Raw genomic sequence first — 16,428 nt, 5'->3', positions numbered from 1 at the left:
GCTTTAGAAGGAAGTAACCGATTTGGTCCATACTTTGCACATTATGAAATTTCTACCAGACTTAGATGAGGTTCCAATATGGACCCAATCGATAAACTCCTTCGAGTACCTCCCACATAAAAATGTAGGAAAAGTTCAGTTTAGGACCTGGTCTCGAATCGCTTCGATTTTTGTTTACGCAAGTTGTATTCGCTGTCCTCTATACGACGCTGTAAGTTTCATTAGGGGCAAGTCCATACTTCCTGAAAAAATAGCCTGAAAGTTGAAAAACAAACCCTATGACACCATTTTTATGGATGGAGGCGCAAGATAATTCTCGAACGGAAATGGCGATTCCGGCCAAAATTTGGCCTTCGTTATATTGTTTCCAAACCTAGTTTAAGTTCGTAGATAAGCCATATCGGTCCACTCCTTCAGGTACCTACCCCACAAAGGTTCAAAAATATTCGGAAAAATTGTGCGCACGGTAACTCTTGATGGGAGTGACCGATTTGGTCCATACTTTACACATTCTCATAATATCTACCAGATATAGATCAGGTTCGAATATGGACTATATTTGTCCACTCCATCCCATACCTCCCACACAAAATTTTGGATAAGTTCACTTTAAGACCTGCTATTGAACCGCTTTGATTTTTGTTGAAGCAACTTACATTCGCTGCCTCAATTACGATGGTAAAAGTTCTTTCAGGGGCAAGTCCATACTTCTTGAGAAAACAGCCCGAAGGGTGTAAAAACCCCCTATGGCACCCCATGGTCTATGTCGGTCCATTCCTTTAAGTATCTTTTCCGCAAAATTTTTGAACTTTACTCCTAATCAACATTTTTGTCGGTTCATACGACCAACATTTTGAAAGTTTTTTGTGAAAAAAATGTTTCAATTTGCACAGGCTGAGGGTATATCTCTGTCGGCAAAGCCGACTGATACTTTCTTACTTGTTCTCTTAAGCAGTTGGGCCAGTTGAGTGGAATATGCTGTGGTTATCTGTTCTGATTGCAGCTTACCGATGTCCAACTTCCGTGTTGTGTCTGTTCGTACTTTGTTTGCTACATTTAATCTGGTACGTACCTTTCCTGCAACAAGGTAGATGCCCGAGTCGATGTTTCCACCTCGGAATGATCGTACATCCAACACGCTTGATGCATGTCTTCAATCTATCACAACGTCATCAATTTGATTTCTTGTTCTTTGATCTGGCGACAGCCAGGTGCCCTTATGATTATCGAGATGCTTAAATCTGGTACTGCTAACTAACATGTTTCTTGCAGCTGCAAAGTCTATCAGCCTCATACCATTGTCAGATGTTTCACAGTGGAGACAGAATTTCCCGACTGTTGGGCCAAAGATATTCTCCTTTTCAATTTTGGCATTAAAATCGCCTAGTATAATTTTAATGTCATTGGCAGGGTAACGGTAATAAGTTTCTTTTAAGCGCTCGTAAAATATATCTTTGGTCTGTTCGTCATTGTCTTCAGTGGGAGCATGAGCGCAAATAAAGCTGATGTTGAAGAATTTTGCTTTCAATCGAATTGCAGCGAGTCTTTCATTCACTGGGGTGAAGCTGGAGACCAGATGTTTTAACCTCCGACCAACTACAAAGCCGCAACCAAACTCATGCTTTGTGCCATGGCAGCTATAATACAGTGCGTCACCTTTAGGTGTTGTTGTGACGCTTTTCCCGTTCCATCGTAATTCCTGTATGACAGTAATGCCGGCCTTGCACTTTTCAAGTACATCTGCCAATGCGTAAACTGCACCTTCTCTATAAAGAGTGCGAACATTCCAGGTGCAGATTCGCAGATCATGGTCCTTAAAACGTTTTCGGGGTTCGTCAACTTTAGAGGGGTTTGTTTTTCTTTTCTTTAGTTTTTTTCATAGTAGGCTGTTTTTTCTAGGGGAGGGTTACTAACCCGACGCCCAAACCCACGTTTTTAACGTTCTTATGGGTGAAAGCGCGGCACATGTTGGCTCACCATCTTTAACGGTTGTTAAAGGCAGTTCCCCTGGTGACACCATGCGGAGGTCAGTGTCCACTTGAGATAAAAGAGGGACCAAGATAAATCCTGGTCTTTGCCATGTTAAAGCCGGTCAGGACCGTTCCTTGGTATCTTCCATCCCCTACCTCACCCATTCGGACAACTTACGAAAACTAAACTTGAAAACCAACTCTTAACCTCTCACTTGATGCAAATTATATCAATGTAGCAATTACATCAAGGAATTACTGTCTAACATCACGGTGCGCCTGAACCAACTTTATATGGAAGGTGCTTACACCTGGGAAGTTTTTGCAGATTTTGAATTTACAATGTTCATAGATGAGAAAAATAAAAAAAATCGATATTCACATTGTTAGGGTTCTTTCGGTTTTCACGATTTTGCGTGGAATTGGCCTTTATAATATTTTCGTAGGTTTCAGAATTTTTAAGATATAGAAGTTCATATTCGGACAATGCACTGACAGTATCACCTCTTTATAAAACAATGTCATGTTTGGTGCACCCTAGCTTACTTTAAATGACAACCGCTTACACCTGGGAAGTTTTTGCAGAATCTGAAACAGCAAAAAATCGCTGGAGGAATTTAATAAAGGGTTTTTTAGGTTTTCAGGATTTTGTATGGAAACCGCAAGCGCCTTTAAAATGGGGCTAAAAACTGTTGTAGAGATTTTTAACTGCTACAACTTTTTCTTTAGTCCCATTTCGATAGCACTCGAGGTTTCCAAGCAAAATCCTGAAAACCTAAAAACCCTTAAAAATGTGACCTTTGACCGCGATTTATTTCAAAATACCTTCGTCGATTTTTTGTTTTTTATTTTATTTTTATACCCTCAGCCTTTAGGCTAAAGAGGGTATTTACACTTTGATACGACCAAAAATGTGCCTCATCGAAATAATGGTTTTAGACCCCAAGTATGTTTGTACGATATCCGTTTCAGACAATTTTGAGTAGATCTAGCAATGTCCGTCCGTCTGTCTGTCTGTCTGGCTGGCTGGTGCGCACGATAACTCTCGAACGGATCAATCGATTCGGTTCAAATTTTGGGTATCGAAATATTTTGTGCAGATTCGATTTAAGTTCGAAGATGGGCCATATAGGTACACTCCTTCAGGTACCTCCCGCACAAATCTTCAAAAATTTTCGCAAAATTTGTGCGCACTATAAATCTTGTAGGGAATAACCGATTTGGTCCATACTTTGCACACCGTGTAATTTCTACCAAATTTATATGCGGTTCCAATATGGACTCAATCGGTCCACTCCTTCGGGTACCTACCACACAAAATTTCGGAAAAGTTCAGTTTAGGACCTGGTCTCGAATCGCTTTGATTTTTGTTTACGCAAGTTGTATTCGTTGTCCTCTATACGATGCTGTTAGTTTCATTGGGGGCAAGTCCATACTTCCTGAGAAAATAGCCTGAAAGTTACAAAAAACCCTATGACACCTGTGTAGTGGTTGGAGCGCAAGATAACTCTCGAACGGATCTACCGATTCGTTCCGTATGACACAATGTTTATGGGTGGAAGCGCGAGATAATTCTCGAACGGAAATGCCGATTCCGGCCAAATTTTGGCCTTCGTAATATTGTTTCTAACCTTAGTTTAAGTTCGTAGATAAGCCATATCGGTCCAATATTCGAACAAATTGTGCGCACGATAACTCTTGAAGGGTCGGAACGATATGATCCATACTTTACGCATCCTAATATATCTACCCTATATAGATCGGGTTTGAATCTCAAGTTTTAAATCTGCTTCAAAAAAGTATATTTCAGATGATATTGAGTCACTTCTGCTATAGTACTGATTAATGAATGAAATATTTTAATTATTATGTTATTTGCGATTACTTGTGTATTTGAAATTACGTACAGTGTAATGTATAATTATTTTATTTTTATACCCTACACCACTATGTGGGGAGGGTATTATAAGTCGGTTTTGGCCAAAAAGTTTGTAACGCATCGAAATAATGGTCGTAGACCCATACTTATATATATCAAAATGAATGTCTCGACGAGCTGAGTCGATCTGGCTATGTGTGTCCGTCCGTCAGTCCGTCCGTCCGTCCGTCTGTCCGTCTGTCCATCTAAACCTTGTAATCACGCTACAGGCCGCAATTTTGATCGGATCGTCACGAAATTTTGGATGTTGATGGGGGTCCCGGAGGGGAAGAAGCCTATTGATTTTGGGGATGGTCGGATAATATTTAGGGGTCGGAAAGGGCAAAAAACTTAGGTGGATAAAAAGACAACGTTTTTTTCCAAAGCCAATATCTCAGCTTCTATATGGAGTATACCAAAAGCAGAACCTGACGATGAAAGCAGAAAATATCACCTTTCTAATGATGTAAAGTAGGTGCTCGTAGGTGATCAAACAACGAAGATATCGCAATAGTAGCAAATAAACCCCCAATTTTCATTTTTGCGATTTTAATTATATTGACAAATATCACAGCTTTGGTTGAAAATTTTCCAAAAGCAAAGCCTGACTATGAAAGTTGAAGATCCCGTCTTTACAATGATGCAAACTAGGTCGGCGTAGGTAACCAAATAACGGAGATATCGCAATAGTCGGTAATACATCCCATTTTTCTATTTTTTTGGAAATCACGCTACAGGTCGCAATATTGATCGGATCGTCACGAAAATTTGAGGGTTAAAGGGGGTCTCACAGATGAAGTAGCATATTGATTTTGGTGATGGTCGGATAATATTTAGGGGTCGGAATGGGCAAACACTTATTTGGAGAAAAGTCAACATTTTATTTCAAAACCAATATCTCTGTTTCTTTAAGAGGTATATCAAAAGCAAAACTTGGAAAGGAAAGTAGAAAATATCACCTTTACAACGGTGTAAAGCAGGTTGTCGTAGGTGGTCAAATAGCAAAGATATGGCAATAGCCGATAATGCATCCCATTTTCCGATTTTTTTGTAATCACGCTACAGGTCGCAATTTTGATCGGATGGTCACGAAATTTTGGGGGTTAATGGGGGTCCCACAGAGGAAGAAGCCTACTGATTTTAATGATTGTCGGATAATATTCAAGGGTCGGAATGGGCAAAAACTTATTTGGAGAAAAGGTCAACGTTTTATTTCAAAGCCAAAATCTCTGTTTCTTTAAGAGGTATATCAAAAGCAAAACCTGGCAAGGAAAGTAGAAAATATCACCTTTACAACGATGTAAATTAGGTTGTCGTAGCTGCTCAAACAACAGAGATATCGCAATAGTCGGTAATGCATCCCATTTTCCGATTTGTTTGTAATCACGCTACAGGTCGCAATTTTAATCGGATCGTCACGAATTTTTTGGGAGTTGATGCGGGTCCCACATGGGAAGAAGCCTATTGATTTTGGTGATAGCCGGATAATATTTAGGGGTCGGAATGGGGAAAAACTCATTTGGAGACAACTTCAACGTTTTATTCTTTGTGTATATATTGGCTTCTAGTAGGGGTATTCCAACGACAAAGCCTGTCAATGGAAGAAGAAAATATTACGTTTGCATTGGTGTAAAGCAGGATGGCGAAGGTGGTCAAACAAGGGAGATACCACAATAGTCGGTAATGCATCCAATTCTTCCATTTTTTTTTGCAATCAAGCTACAGGTCGTAATTTTGATCGGATGGTCACGAAATTTTTTGGTTGCTTATGGGGGTCCCAGGGACAAAGAGGCCTATTATTATTTTTGATGGTAGTCGGTTTATATTCCCTAAAAGAAATGTTTACCAGTGAAAAGCTTATGCACAGGGGTAGTGGTGTAGGGTATCACATGGTCGGCCGCGTCCCGACTATAGCCTTTGCTCACTTGTTATTTATAAAATTCATGACTAAATAATAATTTGCCAACTAGTCCCAATTATGCCTCCCGGCGCGGGACCCTCTTTATATTGAATTAAATTGATTTGTAAATAAAACAAGTAAAAAAGTGTCAGTCGGCTTTATCGACAGATATATACCCTCAGCCAAGGTGAAGTGAAACTTTCACCTACGGACAGATCGAATGTATTTAAGGTCTCTTCAGACTTTTGTGGCCCTTTTTGGCCATTTGAACTTGCCGACAAAAATGTGGATTAGGAATTAACTGCACTAAGACACAAATGTTGAACTTTTGTGGGGGAGGTACCCTTAGGGAGGACCGATATAGGCCATTTTAGAAATTAAACTAAATTTTGACAAAATATTAGGAGATCCAAAGTTTGGACCAAATTGGTTGGCCCATTCAAGTGATATCGTCCTAGCATTTTAGTGACATTTTTAAATATTGGGGAGAAGTACCGGAAGTTGTGGACCGGTATTGCCCCATGAAACTAAGTTTGGATATAATATGACGAAGACCAAATGTTGGACCAAATCGGTTGAACAGTTCGAGAGTTATCGTGATCTCCGACCGCCACATATTGACGTAGGCGGTTTTTACACCTTCCGGTTTGTTTTCCCAAGAAATATAGAGGTAGCGAATGCAAATCGCTTCAACAAAAATCAGAGTGATTTGAGAGCAGGTCTTAAAGTGAACTTATCGAACATTTTGTGTGAGAGGTACCAGAAGGAGCCGACAAATATACTATATATTCGAACCTGATCTATATCTCGTAGATATATTAGAATGTGCAAAGTTTGGATTACATCGGTCGCTCCCTTCAATAGTTATCGTGCGTACAATTTTTCCGAACATTATTGAACTTTTGTGGGGGAGGTACCTGAAGGAGTGGACCGATATGGCTTATCTTCGAAAATAAACTATGTTTGGACAAAATATTACGAATGCCAAATTTTGGACCGAATCGGCAGACCCGTTCGAGGGTTATCTTGCGCTCCAACCACTACACACGGTGTCAAAGGGGCTTTTTGCAACTTTCAATCTATTTTCTCAGGAAGTATGGATTTGCCGCTGATGAATCTTGAACCGTCGTATAGGGGGCAGCAAGTACAAATTGTTACAAAAAAAAAACAAAGCGATTTGAGAGCTGTTCTTAAACTGAACTTCTCCGAAATTTTGTGTGGGAGGTACCCGAAGGAGTGGAGCGATTGAGTCCATATTGGAACCTCATCTAAGTCTGGTAGAAATTTCGCGATGTGCAAAGATTGGATCAAATCGGTTCCTCCCTTCAAGAGTTATCGTACACACAAATTTTCCGAACATTTTCGAACTTTTGTGGGGGAGGTACCGGAAGGAGTTGACCGATATAATCCATCTTTGAACATGAACTAAGTTTGGGCAAAATATTACGAAAGCCAAATTGTGGACCGAATCGGCAGATCCGTTCGAGAGTTATCTTGCGCTCCAACCACTACACACGGTGTTAAAGAGGCTTTTTGCAACTTTCAAGCTATTTTCTCAGGAAGTATGGATTTGCCGCTGATGAAACTTGAACCGTCGTATAGGGGGCAGCAAGTACAAGTTGTTACAACAAAAACCAAAGCGATTCGAGAGCTGCTCCTAAACTGAGCTTCTCCGAAATTTTGTGTGGGAGGTACCCGAAGGAGTGGAGCGATTGAGTCCATATTGGAACCTCATCTAAGTCTGGCAGAAATTTCACGATGTGCAAAGATTGGATCAAATCGGTTCCTCCCTTCAAGAGTTATCGTGCGCACAAGTTTTGCGACAATTTTTGAACATTTGTGGGGGAGGTACCTGAAGGAGTGGACCTATATGGTCCATCTTCGAACTTAAATCGAATCTGGACAAAATATTTCGATACCCAAAATTTGAACCGAATCGATTGATCCGTTCGAGAGTTATCGTGCGCACCAGCCAGCCAGACAGACAGACAGACAGACGGACAGACAGACAGACGGACGGACATTGCTAGATCTACTCAAAATTGTCTGAAACGGATATCGTACAAACATACTTGGGGTCTAAAACCATTATTTCGATGAGGCACATTTTTGGTCGTATCAAAGTGTAAATACCCTCTTTAGCCTAAAGGCTGAGGGTATAAAAATTGACTCACGTAGTCCAACAAAAAATAACGAAAACCCATAACTACATGTAATTCAAGCTGTCAAATAAATGTTTTCGAAATTTAATGGAAGTTCCAAAATAACTCATATTTTCGGTATATTCTTGAAAATCATGACATTTCATGAATGTTATTCTTAAAAAGGGTTAAATACTAACAAGTATCAACAATATTAGGCATAGAATATCCCTACTAGGAGGGTTACCATATGGACCAAGGGAGTACCAGGTCATATTACATATAAACAGGATTCTATAGGTCTTATACCGGGAATATCTGAAAACTAAGGCGTTTTATGATTTTTTTTAGTTCACCACTGCCATCAATTACAATAAATATTACCTACAGAATAATTAGATCAGGGGGGTTGCCAGATCTACTAAAAGGTGCCAGGTTATATAAACAGTAAACGAGGCCACCTGGATCCATAACCAGGGCTTAAAATTTGTATATTTAACTCAAATTGAATTAAGGGATAAGGGAATTCTCTAACATAAGCCAAAATATGACATAAAATTAAAAAAATCGCTTAGAAATGCATATATAAGTTATTGTCAGTCTATGCGAAATGTGTCCAATAGGTCGAAAAATGCATTTCTGAAAATTGTCGAAACCTGTACCCCATATATTTCTAGCAATATTGGTCTCCTACTGCGATATTTCCGATTGTTTAGTGAAATGCCATTATCTCTTAATTAATTTTAAGTAAAAAAAAAAAAACAAACGTCGGTGCCCTGTTTTGGGGCCCAGGTGGCCTCGTTCACTGTTTATATAACCTAGTACCTTTTTAGTCGATCTGGAAACCCTTCTGATCTAGTTATGCTGTAGGTAATATTTATTGTATTTGATGTCAGTTCATCCTCGTGATCTAAAAAAACTCATAAAACGTTTTAGTTTTCACATATTCCCGGTTTAAGACCTATAGGACCCTGTTTACATGTAATATGACCTGGTACTCCCTTGGTCCATATGGTAACCCTCCTAGTAGGGATATTCTATGCCTAATATTGTTGATACTTGTTAGTATTTAACCCTTTTTAAGAATAACATTCATGAAATGTCATGATTTTCAAGAATATACCGAAAATATGAGTTATTTTGGAACTTCCATTAAATTTCGAAAACATTTATTTGACAGCTTGAATTACATGTAGTTATGGGTTTTCGTTATTTTTTGTTGGACTACGTGAGTCAATTTTTATACCCTCAGCCTTTAGGCTAAAGAGGGTATTTACACTTTGATACGACCAAAAATGTGCCTCATCGAAATAATGGTTTTAGACCCCAAGTATGTTTGTACGATATCCGTTTCAGACAATTTTGAGTAGATCTAGCAATGTCCGTCCGTCTGTCTGTCTGTCTGGCAGGCTGGTGCGCACGATAACTCTCGAACGGATTAATCGATTCGGTTCAAATTTTGGGTATCGAAATATTTTATCCAGATTCGATTTAAGTTCGAAGATGGGCCATATAGGTCCACTCCTTCAGGTACCTCCCCCACAAATGTTAAAAAATTGTTGCAAAACTTGTGCGCACGATAACTTTTGTAGGGAATAACCAATTTGGTCCATACTTTGCACATCGTGTAATTTCTACCAAACTTAGATGAGGTTCCAATATGGACTCAATCGGTCCACTCCTTCGGGTACCTCCCACACAAAATTTCGGAAAAGTTCAGTTTAGGACCTGGTATCGAATCGCTTTGATTTTTGTTTACGCAAGTTGTATTCGCTGTCCCCTATACGACGCTGTAAGTTTCATTAGGGGCAAGTCCATACTTCCTGAGAAAATAGCCTGAAAGTTACAAAAAACATTATGACACCGTGTGTAGTGGTTGAAGCGCAAGATAACTCTCAAACGGATCTGCCGATTCGGTCCAAAATTTGGCTTTCGTAATATTTTGTCCAAACTTAGTCCAATTTCAAAGATTGATTATATCGGTCCACTCCTTCCGGTACCTCCCCCACAAAAGTTCGAAAATGTTCGGAAATTTTGTGCGTACGATAACTCCTGAAGGGAGTAACCGATTTGGTGCATACTTTGCACATTATTAAATTTCTACCAGACTTAGATGAGGTTCCAATATGGACTCAATCGGTAAACTCCTTGGAGTACCTCCCACACAAAATTTCGGAAAAGTTTAGTTTAGGACCTGCTCTCGAATCGCCTTGGTTTTTATTGTAACATCTTGTATTCACTGTCCCCTATACGAAGGTACAAATTTTCTCAGGGGCAAGTCCACACTTCCTGAAAAAATAGCCTGAAAGCTGAAAAACAAACCCTATGAAACCATGTTTATGGGTGGAAGCGCAAGATAATTCTCGAACGGAAATGCCGATTCCGGCCAAAATTTGGCCTTCGTAATATTGTTTCCAAACTTACATTAAGTTCGTAGATAAGCCATATCGGTCCACTCATTCAGGTACCTACCCCACAAAAGTTCAAAAATATTCGGAAAAATTGTGCGCACGATAACTCTTGATGGGAGTGACCGATTTAGTCCATACTTTACACATTCTCATAATATCTACTAGATATAGATCAGGTTCGAATATGGCCTATATTTGTCCACTCCATCCCGTACCTCCCACACAAAATTTTGGATAAGTTCACTTTAAGGCCTGCTATTGAATCACTTTTATTTTTGTTGAAGCATCTTGCATTCGCTGCCTCAATTACGATGGTAAAAGTTGTTGCAGGGGCAAGTCCATACTTCTTGGCAAAACAGCCGCAAGGGTGTAAAAACCCCCTATGGCACCCCCATGGTCTATGTCGGTCCATTCCTTTAAGTACCTTTTCCGCAAAATTTTTGAACTTTAATCCTAATCAACATTTTTGTCGGTTCATACGACCAACGTTTTTAAACCCCCTAAATACATAAGGTTTTTTGTGAAAAAAGTGTTTCAATTTGCACAGGCTGAGGGTATATCTCTGTCGGCAAAGCCGACTGATACTTTTTTACTTATTATTTATACATCCAATCTTGTCTTAAATAAGTCTACCAACTATTTTATGCAAAACCCCAACGTTTTTATCCCATTTATCAATGATTTTTCATAAATTAATACAGAAAAATTTTAGTTTTCTTGGTTCGAAAACAATTAATTGACAAACTGTGTGTGTTTTCCTTTATAGTTTTTATTTGTTTAAAAGCCCAGTAGACGGAGAGAAAAAATATGATTGATCCAATAATATTCGAAGAGCAAAATATGTATTGTAAAGATATTGTTAGATTCCGTATGTAGTATTGTGACTCCAACAATCGTTTTTGTTAATTATAACTAGACATCGGATTTTTGCATGTTTTTTATTTCTCGTCCGATTGGACTCAAATTTTGGATCTAGGCATTATAAGGGTCAATTTTTCGATATTTGGGGTCATATCAAAAACATGCAAAAAATATGCAAAAAATATGCAAAATATATGCAAAAAATATGCAAAAAATATGCAAAATATGCAAAAAAATATGCAAAATATGCAAAAAATATGCAAAATATGCAAAAAATATGCAAAATATGCAAAAAATATGCAAAATATGCAAAAAATATGCAGAATATGCAAAAAATATGCAAAATATGCAAACAGATTTTGGTCGAAAATCGTCATAAAAGTCGTAAAATTGTCATTTAAAGTTGGAAAAACCATCAAAAATACATAACAGTGTTCTAAAATAAGACTGTTGACCGTATAACGTCGATTTTTTAGCAGATTATTGTGTTATCGAGACCTCTTACGAAGGTGTGGTGTAGGGTATTAAAGTATGGTATTGTAATACAATTTTTTTATTATTAAACTATGTAAAAATATTAAATTTGATAAAATATCAAATGTTCTATGTAAAATTCAATATTTTCTTTGTTATAATTTGTAGCGTTGGACTGTTTATTGTTCAAAGGGAACAAATCGAGGTCGGATTTTTTAAGGCGGCAACCGCATAAAGTTTTTAGTTTGGTCAGATTTTAAGACTGTCAAAGTTTGAGCACAAATGGAATTTGGTAACATGTGCCACTGGGGCCTCGACCTTGTGAAAATCTCGATTTTTTGGCTATTTAGCGATTTCGGCGACCCATTTCTCTGGAATGGTTAAAGCTTTTTGTCCATATTAAGCACTAAATTAAAGGCCATTCTGTTCTTAACATTTCTTGCTGAACAATAAACTAAGTAAGTATTACAGAATTCGAGATAATAAAGCCAATGTCCCGAAAAACTTGACTAGGTACGCCTTTGTGCGAAAATGGAGACTATTAAAAAAGATTTTCTTCATTTTTATCAATTTTTGGAATGAAAACAAATGTCTTTTACATTTTGTTCTAAATTAAATTTATTAGGGAGTCAGACATCATGTAGTTTTGGAGCTATCTGGGTACAGCGGACTACTTGAAGGACGCTCTCTATGTAGTTCGCAAGCTGTTTACCATCCTTTTCGCCTCCTAGAAATTCGGAGTTAATGCTTAATCTCTTGAACAACAAGAATTATGCCAGACCTTTTTCTAGGATTTTCGGCAGTTGCTCTTTTGGAAGTTTGGATCGAATATATCTGAATAAATTTGAATCTTTGCTTTGTTAAGATTTTTGTCGCCTTTTGGCTCTTTACGGCGTTTTGCACTGTTTGATCCAACAATGCCAGGTCAGCAAGTTCAGGACTAAGATACCACAGATTATTAATTATTTTGTTATTTCCTTTTTCTGAAATTTGTGTGTCAATATTTTCATATTTCAATACATTTTCAATGAGGTGTAGGTCTTGTTTTGATGCTAAACGTATCGTAGAATCTGAAGAACCATCTGTCCCGAAAACAATCAAGTGCGGCTTCAAGAAAATCGTAACTATGCAATTGTCATTGGTGCTGGACTACTGTAAGGTGTATATGAACGTTACTAGTATCATTATGGCTACAGTAGAAGCTATCGGAGAGGATTCCTACAAATATAAGATCTCTAGAAGCTTTATCCGTGAACAGCGGAGAATAAACCGTGAAAAATAAACGCAACAGCTTCAAGGAACGAGGCTGTTTGTGTGCACTGGCATGGAAAACTATTACCAGATATTCTCAAAACAGAGAAGAAAAAAACGGGTTGCTGTTCTGATATCACATGGGGGTAAAGAACAACTCCTAGGCGTTCCTGAAACTGACAGTAGCTCATGGGAGAAACAAGAACTAGCAGTGTACAAATGCCTAGAAAAATGGGGTCTCACCAGCTCGAGCAGATATTAGGTCGAGAGCTTCTCTACTACCGTACAAACTTGTAAGAAAATTTTTGAGAGGGATTTTTGACTGCAAGTTTGGAAGCACATCCGTACATCAACCAAACATATTCAAGCGATTTCTACAAGAATAGTCTGCGATTGACAAATCTAAGTTCGAAGTAGGCGAGAGTGTTTTAAATCTACTGCCCAGCCCACTTCCCAAGAACAAGAGGCCGTAGAAGCTCCTTGCGTTTAAATCGTTCGAGACTGGACGCCCCCAAAATGTTTTTTCTATTTTATTTATTTATTTGGTATTCCACACGACAACAACTGAGTGTTATAAGTGAGAGTTTGGGTTATTGATTTTACAAAACGTATAATGAACAAGATAATGTTTATATAGATATAATATAGGATATATTGGGTAAACATTATCAATAGGTTAAAAAGAAATAGAGACAATAGATTGAGTTTAATACAAAAAATAGTGGAAACGATATTCAGAAATATTTTTAGGTCCAAAACAAGACAAGACAAACATTGAAGATTTACTTAGTACGAAAGGCATTCACAAACAAATATCAGATAAAGGAAATAACAAAATGATAAATCATACGTGGTACCTTAGTCCTGAACTTATTGGTCTGGCATTGTTTGATCTGATAGTGCGAACACCGTAAAGATCCAAAAGACGACAAAAATTTTAACAAAGCAAAGATAGAAATTTCTCCAGAAATATTGGATCCAAACTTACAAAAATCAACTGCCACAATTCCTAGAAAAGGGTTTACCAGGCATAATTACCAGTGAGACTTAATTGTTGTTCAAGAGATTAAACTTCAACTCCGAATTTCTTGAAAAAGATCCTGCTACTTGACCACAGAACATCAATTACCAGGAGGGGTAAAGGATGGTAAATAACTTGAAAATTGTGAGCGACATAGAAAGGAGTCGAGTTCATCACCAAACTGTCATCTGTACCCAGATGGCTCCAAAACCACATTATGTCAGTCCATTAATGCCCGTAATTTCAACGCGTCGTTATCTATGAGTTCACAGATATCTCCCGTGTAAGCAACATTTTATAATTTCAACGCATAGGTAACGTTACCGAGTCAAAAACGGCCGTGTTACTTACACCAAGGATTTTACATGGTTAATCGTTTCCAATGTGTTAAAAGTTGTAAAACACTTCTATGTGGCAATGATTTTGCGAAATCATGAATGAAAATCACCAATATTACCACATGATTTCAAAATTTACACGCCTCGGTAAATGGCATGTAGAAATTACCAAACGCGTAGGTAAAGATGACTAATAGGTAGCTACCTACCAGTTTACCCAGACGTTGAAATTACGGGTATAAGTAAATTAAAATATGTATGAACAAAATGTAAGCGTTTGTCATTGAAGCCATACAATGAATGTTCAAATGTCCATCTTTGTAAAAACAAATTTGCATTTGAAAAAGGAAATGTTTGATGGATAGCGATGCCATTCCACGGCCGATATGTCAGATGAGTCTGTAAAAAAGGCGAAACATGTCACATAATAGTGGTTGTGGGGGTTCGAAGCTTCGGCTTTCCTTTTTCACTTGCAAACATCATCGGTCATTAAGCTCGACTCCAACGAGAAATGAATTAAAATTAATATTAAAATAGATCTTCGCACTAATAGGCAACATTTTCAAATAAAGTAAAATATATTCCTTTTCATTCACAAAAATTTGATAATATAGGAAAAAAAGTTGTTTTTTTAAAAATAGACTCCATTTTTGCCCTAAGGCCTTTTTCGGGACATTGGATTTATTCATTGGGTTTATTCTGTAACAATTACGTACTTTGTTCTTCAGCAAGAAATGTTAAGAACAGAATAACTTTTAATTAAATGCGTAATACGGGCAAGTAGCTTTAACCGTTCCACATATAGGGGCCGTCGAAGTCGCCAAATAGCAAAAAAATAGATTATTATAACTTCGAGGCACCTGTACCACGTGTTAACATTTTCGAATTGTGCTCAAACTTTGGCAATCTTAAAATCTAACAATACTAAAAGGCTCACGGCTAAAAAATCCAAGATCGATTTGGTCCTTTGAGTTAAAACCAGCCCAATGCTACAAATTAAATTAAGATGCTGCAAAAAAGAAAATATTGAATTTTACATAAAACGTTTGATATTTTATAAAATTTTATATTTTTACAATGTTTAATAATAAAAAAATGCTATTACGATACCATATTGTTATACCCTACACCACATTGTCGTAAATGGTCTCAATAACATAATAATCTGCTGAAAAAATCGACGTTATACGGTCAACAGTCTTATTTTAGAACACTGTTATGTATTTTTTGATGGTTTTTCCAACTTTAAATGACAATTTTACGACTTTTATGACGATTTTCGACCAAAATCTGTTTGCATATTTTGCATATTTTTTGCATATTCTGCATATTTTTTGCATATTTTGCATATTTTTTGCATATTTTGCATATTTTTTGCATATTTTGCATATTTTTTGCATATTTTGTGCATATGCAAAATATACAAATATGCAAAATAAATACGAAATATGACCCTGCCATTGAATTTAGATTTCTTTGAAACGAATTTTGGTCCAATCAGAATCTTCGTATCTTTAATATTAAAAAATATGCAAATATGCAAAATCCGATGTCTAATTATAACAATTGTTTTTGTCACATCCAATAGTAGTTTTTGTGTGCTGTACAATAGTACTCTCGTTTCTTCGACAATTTTATTCTCTTCTCTCGGTATTCGTTGCCGTGATGAAAAAAACATTTTTGGCGTGTTTTTTTTTTTGTATGAGTTCCTCTTACCTTTTTTTCTATTTTATATTTGTTTTTGTTTTTGTGTATGTAACACCAGAAGGTTCTTGTTTTTATTTGTTTCTTCTTTCTCATTCTTCTTTGTGTTTTGATAGTTGAGAAGTGTTTTTGGTTGTAATTTGTGTTATCTTTTCATATTTGTTATGAGTTTTATGGAATTCCTTATGTTGGGGTAGGTGCTTGGAATGAGCAAAATGAAGTTAGTGTTTGTCAATACTCATAATATCATACGTGACATTTATACCAAAGTTATGTGGAAAGCGTATATGAGAATTATATACGATCAATTCAAAAATTTCAGTAACAGGTTTTCTGGTCTGACAATAGTTTTTGTAAAAATTCCAGATTATGATAGTTCCTACCATAGGTATTGTCAATGATTTCTACAATATGTATTGAGGAATTTCGCAAGTTGTTT

The sequence above is a fragment of the Musca autumnalis genome, unplaced genomic scaffold (assembly GCF_047663935.1).
Source record: "Musca autumnalis isolate F117 unplaced genomic scaffold, ASM4766393v1 scaffold_1, whole genome shotgun sequence".
In the NCBI taxonomy this organism is placed as follows: domain Eukaryota; kingdom Metazoa; phylum Arthropoda; class Insecta; order Diptera; family Muscidae; genus Musca; species Musca autumnalis.
This window is presented reverse-complemented; position numbering follows the sequence as displayed.